At 41.0% G+C, this 10,171-nt stretch overlaps 1 protein-coding gene across 3 annotated transcripts in view; it reads left to right on the top strand.

Annotated features, from left to right (window-relative positions):
- The first annotated feature begins 231 nt into the window (after nucleotides 1-231).
- hdac4 (histone deacetylase 4) overlaps nucleotides 232-10,171 on the top strand; it is a 130,476-nt gene continuing 120,536 nt past the window's right edge. For all 3 annotated transcript variants that reach the window (XM_080902325.1, XM_080902323.1, XM_080902324.1), the window contains exon 1: nucleotides 232-373. The gene's annotated coding sequence lies outside the window, so the exon portion shown is untranslated. The remainder of the gene's footprint in view (nucleotides 374-10,171) is intronic.

Here is a 10,171-nt window from a genome sequence, read left to right as displayed (position 1 = left end):
TATCAAATGAATCCTCTATTGAATGTAAAATACATAAAAACCCCATTAAACAAGTTAAAAATAAAAAAAGCTTAATGTACTTGGTAGTAAAGGAGGATAAGGACGGGTGATGATACCTGTGTGTCAGAATGGTGGTCTTACCTCGTGTCCACTTAGAGATTTTCCCGTCAGCTGTCAATCATACTGCCCTCAGACCCCGCCTCCTACGGAAACACAGGGGGTTGTCTGACACGTGATTAATTCAGTATGGCGGATCTGTTGGATGACTGATTTTTTTTTTAACGGCACCGACGGGTCCTAAAACCCTGCTCCGTGGATGCTGTTAAGCAGCGGGAGAACAGCAACAGCTCCCAGCCAGCACAGCTCGGTTCAGGTACTGTTTCTGTTCCGTGTTTGTGGAAAAATAAACAGTGTTTGCTTTGAACGTTTAAGGCACATGATTGAAAAAAAGTTAGCGATGTTTATCTCTGGGGTCGCTGCGCTTTGCGTCTCCCCGAAGTGAGCTGCAGTCGTGGGGCAACTCCACTTTACTCTGTTTCGTGTGGGTTTGTGGGTGTTTTACAGTCAGCTGAAGGAAGCCGTGAGTGTTGCGCAATAGATGCGTTGTTGCTCACTTTCAGCAGTTTGTAGTAGGTTATCAAAAACAGTGTGTTGTGCAACATTGTTGCTCAGCTTTCAGTTCGGTAGAGGCAGACTGCGGTGAGAAGCGGACTGTTATTAAAGCGTATTCACTGTTTCTGCCTCGTGTTGGCACACTGCCTTCATGATGACTTTGAGGTTACAGCGAAGGGCTGCCAGATGTTCTGGGGAGGTTTCGGCGCAAACAGCCGCGCTTTCAGCGGAGCTGTTCGAGCTCACATAAAGTTTTGTTCTTGTAGTTAAACGCACCGCTTTGCTCCATAGTTCCTCAAGTAACACAGAGACAGCACGGGTGTCCGTGTGCGTGCGTGCGCGTGTGATGGAGGTTTCTGCTGAGGTCGGACCGCGCTGCCGCAGTTCTGGCTGTAAACTTTGTCTCGGTGAAGTGTAAACAGAGCGGAGCAGCAGCAGGGCTGTGCCTGTGCTCTGCTAAATCTCCTGTAAGCCTTCACTAGTGGAAACTATTCCCTCAGCATTACAAGCTCTGGAGCACTTCTGGCGCATGCTTGTAAACTCCAGGCCCCACGGGAACAAGGTCACAGCAGTCCACTAAAGAAATGTCTGAGTTGTCCTCCTAAAGGATGAGTCTGCCGAGAGCACAGGCCAGACTGGTGAAGATGTAAAACAGCATCATTGAATTATGGCAGGATCTCTTTCTACAGCCTGCTGCCTGTTATATTCTTACTCTTTAAGAGCTGATGTTCAGCAGTGTCTGTGACTGAGAACTCGTTAGGCATGTCTGATCTTCTGCAGCTTCAAAACGTCCTCATGTGGTCTCATTCAGTTGTTTGGTGATGACGGATGTCATTACATCATGATCTCAATCCTTTGAAGGTAACAGCATAGTGAAGATGATGGTGTAAAAGAAATAAATGTTTGTGAGCCAAACGCTCGGGCTTCTGGCATCTCTGAACGATCAGCTCTAGACTGTTTTTCACTCTTGGCTTCTCGTGATGTCATGCAATCTCAGACACGCCACACTGATTGTGAGCACAGCAGCTGCAAACTTGAACCTTCTGACTGAGACAGGCAGCCAACCAGAAGAAAGCTGATTTGGGGAGTGAGTTAAATGGGTTGTTAAGACAGTGGATAACCTGAGAGGTTACACCAAGGCCTACTGTAGGATAAAAAAAAGGGTTATTTGAACGTTGGAAAAGTGACTTCTCTAAGGAGTTGAGTCCAAGTATTGAGCTGGAATAAGTGGGAGAATAAGATGGTTGGAGGATGGGTGTCCCCTTTAAGAAGCATATGCAAAGTCTTGTTGTACAAAACAAACTCTAAACATGCCTAATAAAACTCCACGGGGCTGGCAGCCTGTAATTATTCTTTGGCCACATGAAAAATTCCAGAGGAAGACCATATTATGGCGTTTTGGATTGCAACGCAAAGCCGCCACAAAAAATGTTTTTGTTTGAAATAAATGGTTTTGCATTTGCACAAAGTTTTTCTTTGTGGCGATTACTGCCATTTTGCATTCTACATGCAAAGAGGAAATGTTGACATGGTTGTAGTGCGTGGTAATGATTTCAGTTATTATTATCTAAGTCTCTTTCTTGTTTTCTTTGTAATGATCATGGGGTGTGAAATATCTTGCAGTTCCTCTGGATTTTAGTCTTTGTAGACCAGTGATGATGATTTGTGTGGGTTATTGTAGAATGTGAGTGCGAAACGGAGTCGGACCCTTTTGCTTTCTGGCAAGGACGACCCTACAAGAGTTGATCGACCCACCCAAGACAGTTCTTGGATTTTGACCAGATGCTCTGTATCCATCTGTATCTGCATCTCCGTGATGGGGGTGTACAGTAAGCTACAGGAGAAGCATAAATAATCTGGTCAGATTTCAAATGAAACACCTGTTGTATTGCTTGTATTGACTTTAAAAGACAAAAAGTCACCTGCACATTTGATTTTCCCCTTTCGACAGCTTTACGTGGACTAAGGACTTAAAGGATAACTGAGAGTTTTTAAATCACTGTAAATTAATTGTGAGTCCATCTAACAAAACATCTGCATGGCTTAAACACCTGCAGTAACTGTCTCACATTTTAGACTTTTGTGTTTGTGGAACTGAATTATTCCTAATTGTACTGTGCAATGTGGGATTTTGATGTGGGCAGCACAGTGGTGCAGTGGTAAGAACTGATGCCTCACAGCTGGTCAGCCGGGGCCTTTCTGTGTGGGATTTGGGTGTTCTCCCTGTGCAATCCAAAGACATGTGCATGTGTTAGCTCTGCGATAGACCAGCGCCCTTCCCAGGGCGTAACTCGCCTCTTGCCCAATATCTGCTGGAGGGTGTTGGATCTTAGGCGTTAGTGTTTAAGAAAATAGTTTTTTTTTCTTGTAATATTTAAGCTAAATGAGACTTAATAGCACAATACAGACTGGAAGTCCCGCTATTGTTATTATGTCAGCCATATTATGTCCACTTTAAAGGAATCTGTTGCAGTTAGTGCCATGTGCAAAAGGCTGTAATATTAGGAAGTCTGCATTTTCAAGCAGGACTTTGGGTTTGACAGTAAAGAAAAAGAGAACTTCTGTCTGTCTCTAACACTGGGCTGATTGGGGTAAATGCAAAGTAACCAGTCTTTTCATCTTTTCATCAGGGAAAAAGCTTTTATATGATGGCCTGCAAGTTGTGCTTTTGTTTGTTTGAGTATGAACCGAGAGTGCACTGTGAGATTGTTTTGTATTTCTATTAGGAGCTATTAGGCGGATTAAAATGCTGGTTTTGGGAAAGTACAAGGAAAAAGAGGTTTTTTTTTGTTATTTTTCTTCAATCATCTAGTTGATTCAGCCTCTATTTTTTCCTGGAGTTTCCCAGACAAAAGTTGACTAACAAGACAGGTGATATGTCATGCTGATATCTTTTGGTCGTTACTCCAAACTCATGGTACTAAGTCACGTAATAAGAGAGGTTCAAAGTTATATTGGTCTTTAAACCAACCAAGCCTGAGGCAAAATTCATAAAGTACCAGAAGTGTAGGATAAGCATTTCACAGTGTGACTGCTGACTACCAACTGACCAATAGGAATGCAGTGTGAAATGATGCACTGATCAACGAGCGCTTGTGAAAGAGCCAAAACAAACTCAAACAGTATAGATGGAAGTAAAGCATGCAGAACAAAATAGTTGAGATTCCAACAAAGAAGAAAATCTTGTTGAGAAGCTTTGTTTGTATGATTTGTCCCCCAGCTGGTATCATCACTGCGCCAAGGAGGGTGTAGCACGGAAAGATATAGTGGATGTATAACAGCTGTACATCTTGGCCCCAATTCAGTACTGCGCATTAATATCATAGGGAGTACATGCATCAAACCTCTAAGTTCCATGTTGGCTTGTAGTATACTCAGAGGAGTACAGAAATCTCAAGATGTGTAGAATAGACTAGAATAGCCCTTTATTGTCATTGCACATGGACTATGAAAATGTAGGTGCTCCGCATCAACTGTGCTGGGATAAAATATAAATAGCAAACAGGAGAAATGTGTAAAGTCAAGAAACAAGAGAAATGTAGACAAAAATAGGAGAAAGGCGCACATAAGAGAAGTTGCAGTAAGTGACCTTAGACCAGTAAGCACACGGGCTACCTACATCATTACCTTACCAAAGTTCATGAGCACTTGTGTCCTAAGTTTGCCTCTTTTAATCTCTTTAATAAGCTCATTTATCTTGGTTCCATTGTGCTTTGTGAAATTCTGGGTCTGACTTTCCAATTTCCTTCTATTATTTAGGACAAGCTGGCGCTCAGAACATTTGCTTGTTTGTGGACAGTTTGTGGACGTTGTTGGATTCTAATGGGTTCTATTAATGCGACTGTTGTGCTCGGAGACAAATAAAACCCAGCAATCCACAGTCACCCAGTAGGAATTTGTAAACTGGGAAGGTCGTTCCACCAGCTCACTGCCGTTCTGAATACTACTGTATCTTTGATTTCAGTCTGTATTCATTTATTCTTTTATTTTGTCCTTCTCTTGATTGCACAGTGTTTGAGAAGACACTAATATAGTTTGAATGACACTTGGGGAAATCGGCTGCACATGAATCCTTCAACTAAAGCAGCCAACCAGTCAACAGATGGTTACAGTACATTGTTTTTTCTCATTTGGCTTACTGTTATGCAAGTTTATAAAAAGAAAGGAAGCTGGATATTGGCCAGAAAAACAGCAAAAGTAAACAAGAGGAAGATTGAAGGCAGTAAAAAAAGGACTGTGAATTTTCAATGGCCAACTGTAAAGAAGCTCTCAGCCTCAATTGATGTGATTTGAAACTTGATGAATCCTTGTGTTGACCCCCTTTGGGTGCTGTATGAGTTCATTGCTGTTGACTATTCTCCAACATTCAGCTCTATCCCCAGTTGGTGCCTCAAAACTCCAATAAAAAAACCCTGTTTAGCTCTTTTGTTCTTGTCCTGACTTTGAACCTCTAAAATCAGTTAGCATGTGGTTGGTATTTGGGACAGGCACCCCTGTTTGTTCACATGTTGTTTATGTTACACTGATTGGCTTTGTAAATGGCATTGGAGCTTTGGTTTCATACTCAAGCAGCATGGTCCAAATAGTAATTTGTCTATCAAACCAAAACTGCAGTTGACAGTTGCTTTTCAAATGAGTGTAGTTTAGATTTTAATTCCTCTTAATCACCATATGTTGGTTTTAGTCTCACTTCAATAACCTTCATTGTGCCATGTGTATTTAGAAAACTAGATGCAGATGGCAAAAGTTGCTTCTCGGTATCTGACAGTGTTAAAGTTGGCACATGCTAACCATTCAGTGTTTTCCACATGTAAACTTGCGCGGCTGTAGGTCTAACGGCCTCAGTATATTAGCAGTATATTTTTCATTATAATTTCTTTAGCTGTCTGTTGGAATGACACCATCACTTTACTAGTAGATGATCCCTTTGCGTTTTTTCTCATTCTTCTGCTGCTAGCCGCCTTGTTGCTGCCCTTAACAGTTTGGGTTTTCCGCACAGGTCGGGCTGGCTGGCTGTTATAGTGGTCCTCAATGCCATTCACCTGCTTATGCACCAAGAGTCTTCTACATCTGTATTTACTTCAATATCACCATCTGGGACTGACGCTGGCAGTGGTGGTCTTTCTTCGTCAGCAGTTGTAACCTTTTTCTGTAACCATGACCTGGAGCACATGGACAACCGGTTCACCTGCTGCTGTGCCAGGCTTACTGATTTAAAGTCAGAGTTGGAGTTACTTGCGTGAAGTATATTTGAATGAATGAATGAATCAATGAATTTTAGAAAGCAAGCATGCACACACAATACTTGCAGACTACTCCCTCCCTCCACAATACCTCCTACCTCTGTTACGGTTGTCAAAAAAATAGATTCTCAGATACTAACTTGACTGATAATACTGCAAATTACTTTGTGATTATGTTATCATTTGCAGCAGTACCAATACAAATGACAGCATCTTGGCCTCCTCCAGTTGACACAAAACATCACACAGAGCAGTTGCAGACAGGTAGGTACACAGCTCCTCCCCTTACCAGCAGCTGAAGTATTTGATGTCCACAACACTGAACAATTTTGAGAGGTCATGAACCATCATAAATGTTAACTTGGCCACCAAACAATAATTTTAGTTGCTTAACTATTAGGAGTTACAAACCCAGCCTCAGGGGATCACAAACTAGTGTACGCCTAGTGTTGGTGTTGGTCCCATGCCTCCTTAATTGGGAGCGCTGCTTTAGGAATTGCATCTGGTATTAAAATCTTTGCCAAATCAAAGGTGGATCTTTCAGCTGAAGGTATTTTCATTTGATAGCAATGTTAGCCATCTGTTAAGTTATTAATTATGATGTTACAGACAGACAAAATTGATAACATTTGTCTCCTGGCTTAAAATTGTCATTAAGGTAGCGGGCTAAGAATGAAATCATAGCATTATCGTTCTTGCCTGTCTGTAACATTATAATGACCACTGTCATGTTTTAGTGTTTTGGTGCTCCCTAAGACAATCTTAAAATATTTGTCACATACATATTTTACAATTACTTTTTTGCACTATATACTATATATAGTCCAATCAAAAATGGTGTTGTCACTGTTTGCACGATTCTAACATTTCTTTAAAAAACAAATGGCTGTATAAATGCTATAGAAGAATCCGCCCATTTACCATTTACAGTATCAGTGTGCTAATGTTTGGATTTTCTAAACCAGTAAGAATGTAGGGAAACGTGCAACCTGATAAAATCAGCACACATTGCTTATATTTTGATCCAGAAAACTTTCAGTACAGGTATGTTGATGTTAACCTTCCAGGAAAGACAGCTGTGCATGCTAGGACTTTTCTATTATTAGCAGAAGAGTGCTTTGTTACGTTCAGACTTGTTCATTAGTATAGATTGAAATTTCACTTTAATCAAAGAAAATGGATTTTGGCCCGAAAAGAAGACAAAGATTGAAAGCAGCAAGAAGGATGCTGGGATTTTAATGGGCGGCTATACAGAAGCTCTCATCCTCAACTGATGTGATTTTGAGGTTTGATGAGTTCTTGTGGTCACCCAATGAACTCATGGCTGTGAATTATTCTCCCACAGTTCAGCCCCTTACACCCTGTTGGTGCCTCGCAACTCTAATAATAACCCGTATTAGCTCTTTGTGTTTTTCCAGGACCTCCTCCTGACTTGGAACCCGTCCTAGCGCTCTGAAATCGGTTATCAATAGGTTTGCAGTTTGGAAAGACATCCTTATTAGTGCCCATTTTGTTTTCCTTTCACTGATTGTGTCTATTAATAGCACAGCTGTGTTGGGTTAGAGCTTGGTACCTGTGATGGACAGGCCTGCACACTCAGCCATTGTGCAAATAGCCATTTTTTTAATAGGCAAAAGAAAGACCATTTCAGGTAATCTGTCTGTTCTTGTGATGGGAATTTTGGTTCATATTCCCTTCCTAGTTGCATTAATATTCTCAAACTATTAATTTAAAAAAATAACTCAACATAAAAAGTTGCATCTGGTTGAGTCAACCATCAGCTGAGGATGCAGGAAAAGTGAATTTTCGGGCATTTAGCTGGTGTGCTTCACCCACGTCGGGATATTTTATTTGACATTTAGATGAATTCCAGCATTTTATGACGTTAACCCAGTAATAAAAACTGTGACTGAAGATGAGTCAGTACATGAACAGAAGTAATGCTAAAATGGTATGTTGTTGAGAAATAAAACACGACCTCCACCACTTTAGGCTTGAATGTTTAGTAATGATTTGCCTTCACTGTAGCTGCATTTAAAACATTTTAAAGTCGCTTAATTTAAAAGACTTTTAATGCAATATCCGTGATGTTATTTGAATTTGTGTAGAACTCCGGTACCAGGTCTCGAGGCTGGTCTCATGATTTTTATCTCCAGTCATTTCATTAACATGTACTCGGTTACTGTTTTGCATTTTGATGTGGAACATTGTGTGCTGTATTGAAGTTGATATGAAGGGAAAGGTGTCAGTAAAATGAGGACTTTAAAGAAAAGATGATTTAAAGAACTTCAAGTGGACGAGGCTTGTGTCATTGAATAGACTTCATCCAAATATCCACCCGCTCCTGAACCAGAAACACTGTCAGAAGTGTCTTACCTGGACTGTTCCTCAGTAGTCTAGCTGCTCTTTTCAGATAAAAGTACATTTTGGAGTAAAGAGGCACAGAATCCAATGGATTTGAAGTCCAGCGTGACGTTTCTGTGATGCTTTGGGGTGTGATCTGCTGGAGTTGGCTGCTGTTGGTCAGCTGTGCTTCATCAAGTCCAAAGTCAGTGCAGCCTTCTACCACGAGATTGTGGTAGAAGCTCTTCATGCTTCCATCTGCTGATGAGCTTCATGGAAATCCTGATTTACTTTCCAGCAGGACTAAGCTCCTGTCCACTGTGCCAAAACTACTGTCAAAATAAGAGCAGTCATTTCTGTGAAGGTGCACGCAGGCAGATATAATGCAAGACCTGTTTTAGGGTTTACGCACCCAAAAGTGATGGAGTACAGGTTCTAATTCTTATGACCACAATCTACCTTTTCAAAGCAATGACGGTTTCAGGCTTTTTGGAAGCAGTGGTGGTGCAGTGATTCAGCTGTTCTCATAGGTCTTTGGCATGTACAATCTAAAACTATGAGATTTGAATCTTTTTTGTTGTTGTTGAGTATTTTGGCTTTGAAAAGAGCAGTTTTGTTCTTAGTGTCTCGTTTAAATAAAGCAGGAAACCTCATCAGCTTCAGTCACAAATGCAATTTTAACATTCAGTTAACAAATGCCTCAAACTTTAGTTATCACTCACGTCAGGAGAAACTGCAGAAAGTGAGAGTCTGCATAGAGAGCTTTATCTAGGGCACACTTTATATACCTCAGCATCAAAGGACATTCTTATATAAACAGGACTGTCTCATTCGGTATATGTTTTGAAATTATATCAGCTGTACATTACCCAGCCCTTGTTTTACACCCTGAACTTCACAGTAGAGCTGGGCGATAGAACGATAACGATATGTATCGCGATATAACTTTTACTCGATAGAGAAATTAAACTATCGCGATAGACCTCGCCGCTCTTGTCCTCTTTAAAAAAAAAAAAAAAAAAAAAGTCAGCCAATCCAAATTAAGTAGCGCAGAGCCGAACCAATCACAGCCGCAGCGTCACGTCGCGTGACTTGTTACGTACAGCACAAGTGCCAAGCCGCACGTGTGTTTGTTTGGGAAGCAGCCAGCGGGTAATGGAGGAAATGAGTGTGCCGACTAGAAAAATCAACCGAGCGTGACCGAAGAGAAAACAGATGATGGTTCCAACGCCGAAGAGATTGTCGAACGGAAGAGCCATAGAAGTTCCGTAGTGTGAAGGTATTTCGGCTATTTCAAGTCTGACAAAAAACAGAGTAGCGTTCACTGTAAATTGTGCCGAAAGCAAGTCTGGAAATACAATAAACTGGTGCATGCGTCACACTGTGCGCCACGTTATTGTTTCGGTGAAATGAATTTCTACAATACTGTTACTGTTAATTCTACTCTCTGCAGTGTTTAAATGATTACATATACACACAGTTACTGTCCCTCCACACATACGACTCGGTTCTGCTTCTATGCCGCAGCTTTGTTTACTTTTTCCCACCGAGGCTTCTAGACTTCTGATTGGCCAACATTTCTGCACGGTTAGGAATCTAGCGCCACCTGCTGCTTTGGCATGTTCATAGCAGCGTTTTCCTTCATTTCTGCCTTTATGTGTGGACGGGATTATTTTTTTAAAACGAAAACGGAAAATCTCCGTTTTCAAAAATACCCGTGTACGTGTGGACGTAGCCTCAGTCTCTGACTGGAAGCGCTAATTCGTCATTCGGCTTTTGTCAGACTAAAGTAACTGTTAAAACTGTTTGAAAAGCTCAGCTATACAACAAGGAGAGATTGAGAATTTCCTTTTAGTTCTCAGTTTATTTGATATTGACAAAAGTTAGTCAGTTTTGTCTGTTCTTCTGTAAAACAAACTAAGATTTATTTTTAGAATTAATATTTTGTTTCTAAGTGGAATTGACAATTTAGT

This window comes from Rhamphochromis sp. 'chilingali' (assembly GCF_963969265.1).
Source record: "Rhamphochromis sp. 'chilingali' genome assembly, chromosome: 14".
Classification (NCBI taxonomy): domain Eukaryota; kingdom Metazoa; phylum Chordata; class Actinopteri; order Cichliformes; family Cichlidae; genus Rhamphochromis; species Rhamphochromis sp. 'chilingali'.
Note: the sequence above shows the minus strand (reverse complement) of the source record. Positions and strands in the feature narration are given on the sequence as shown.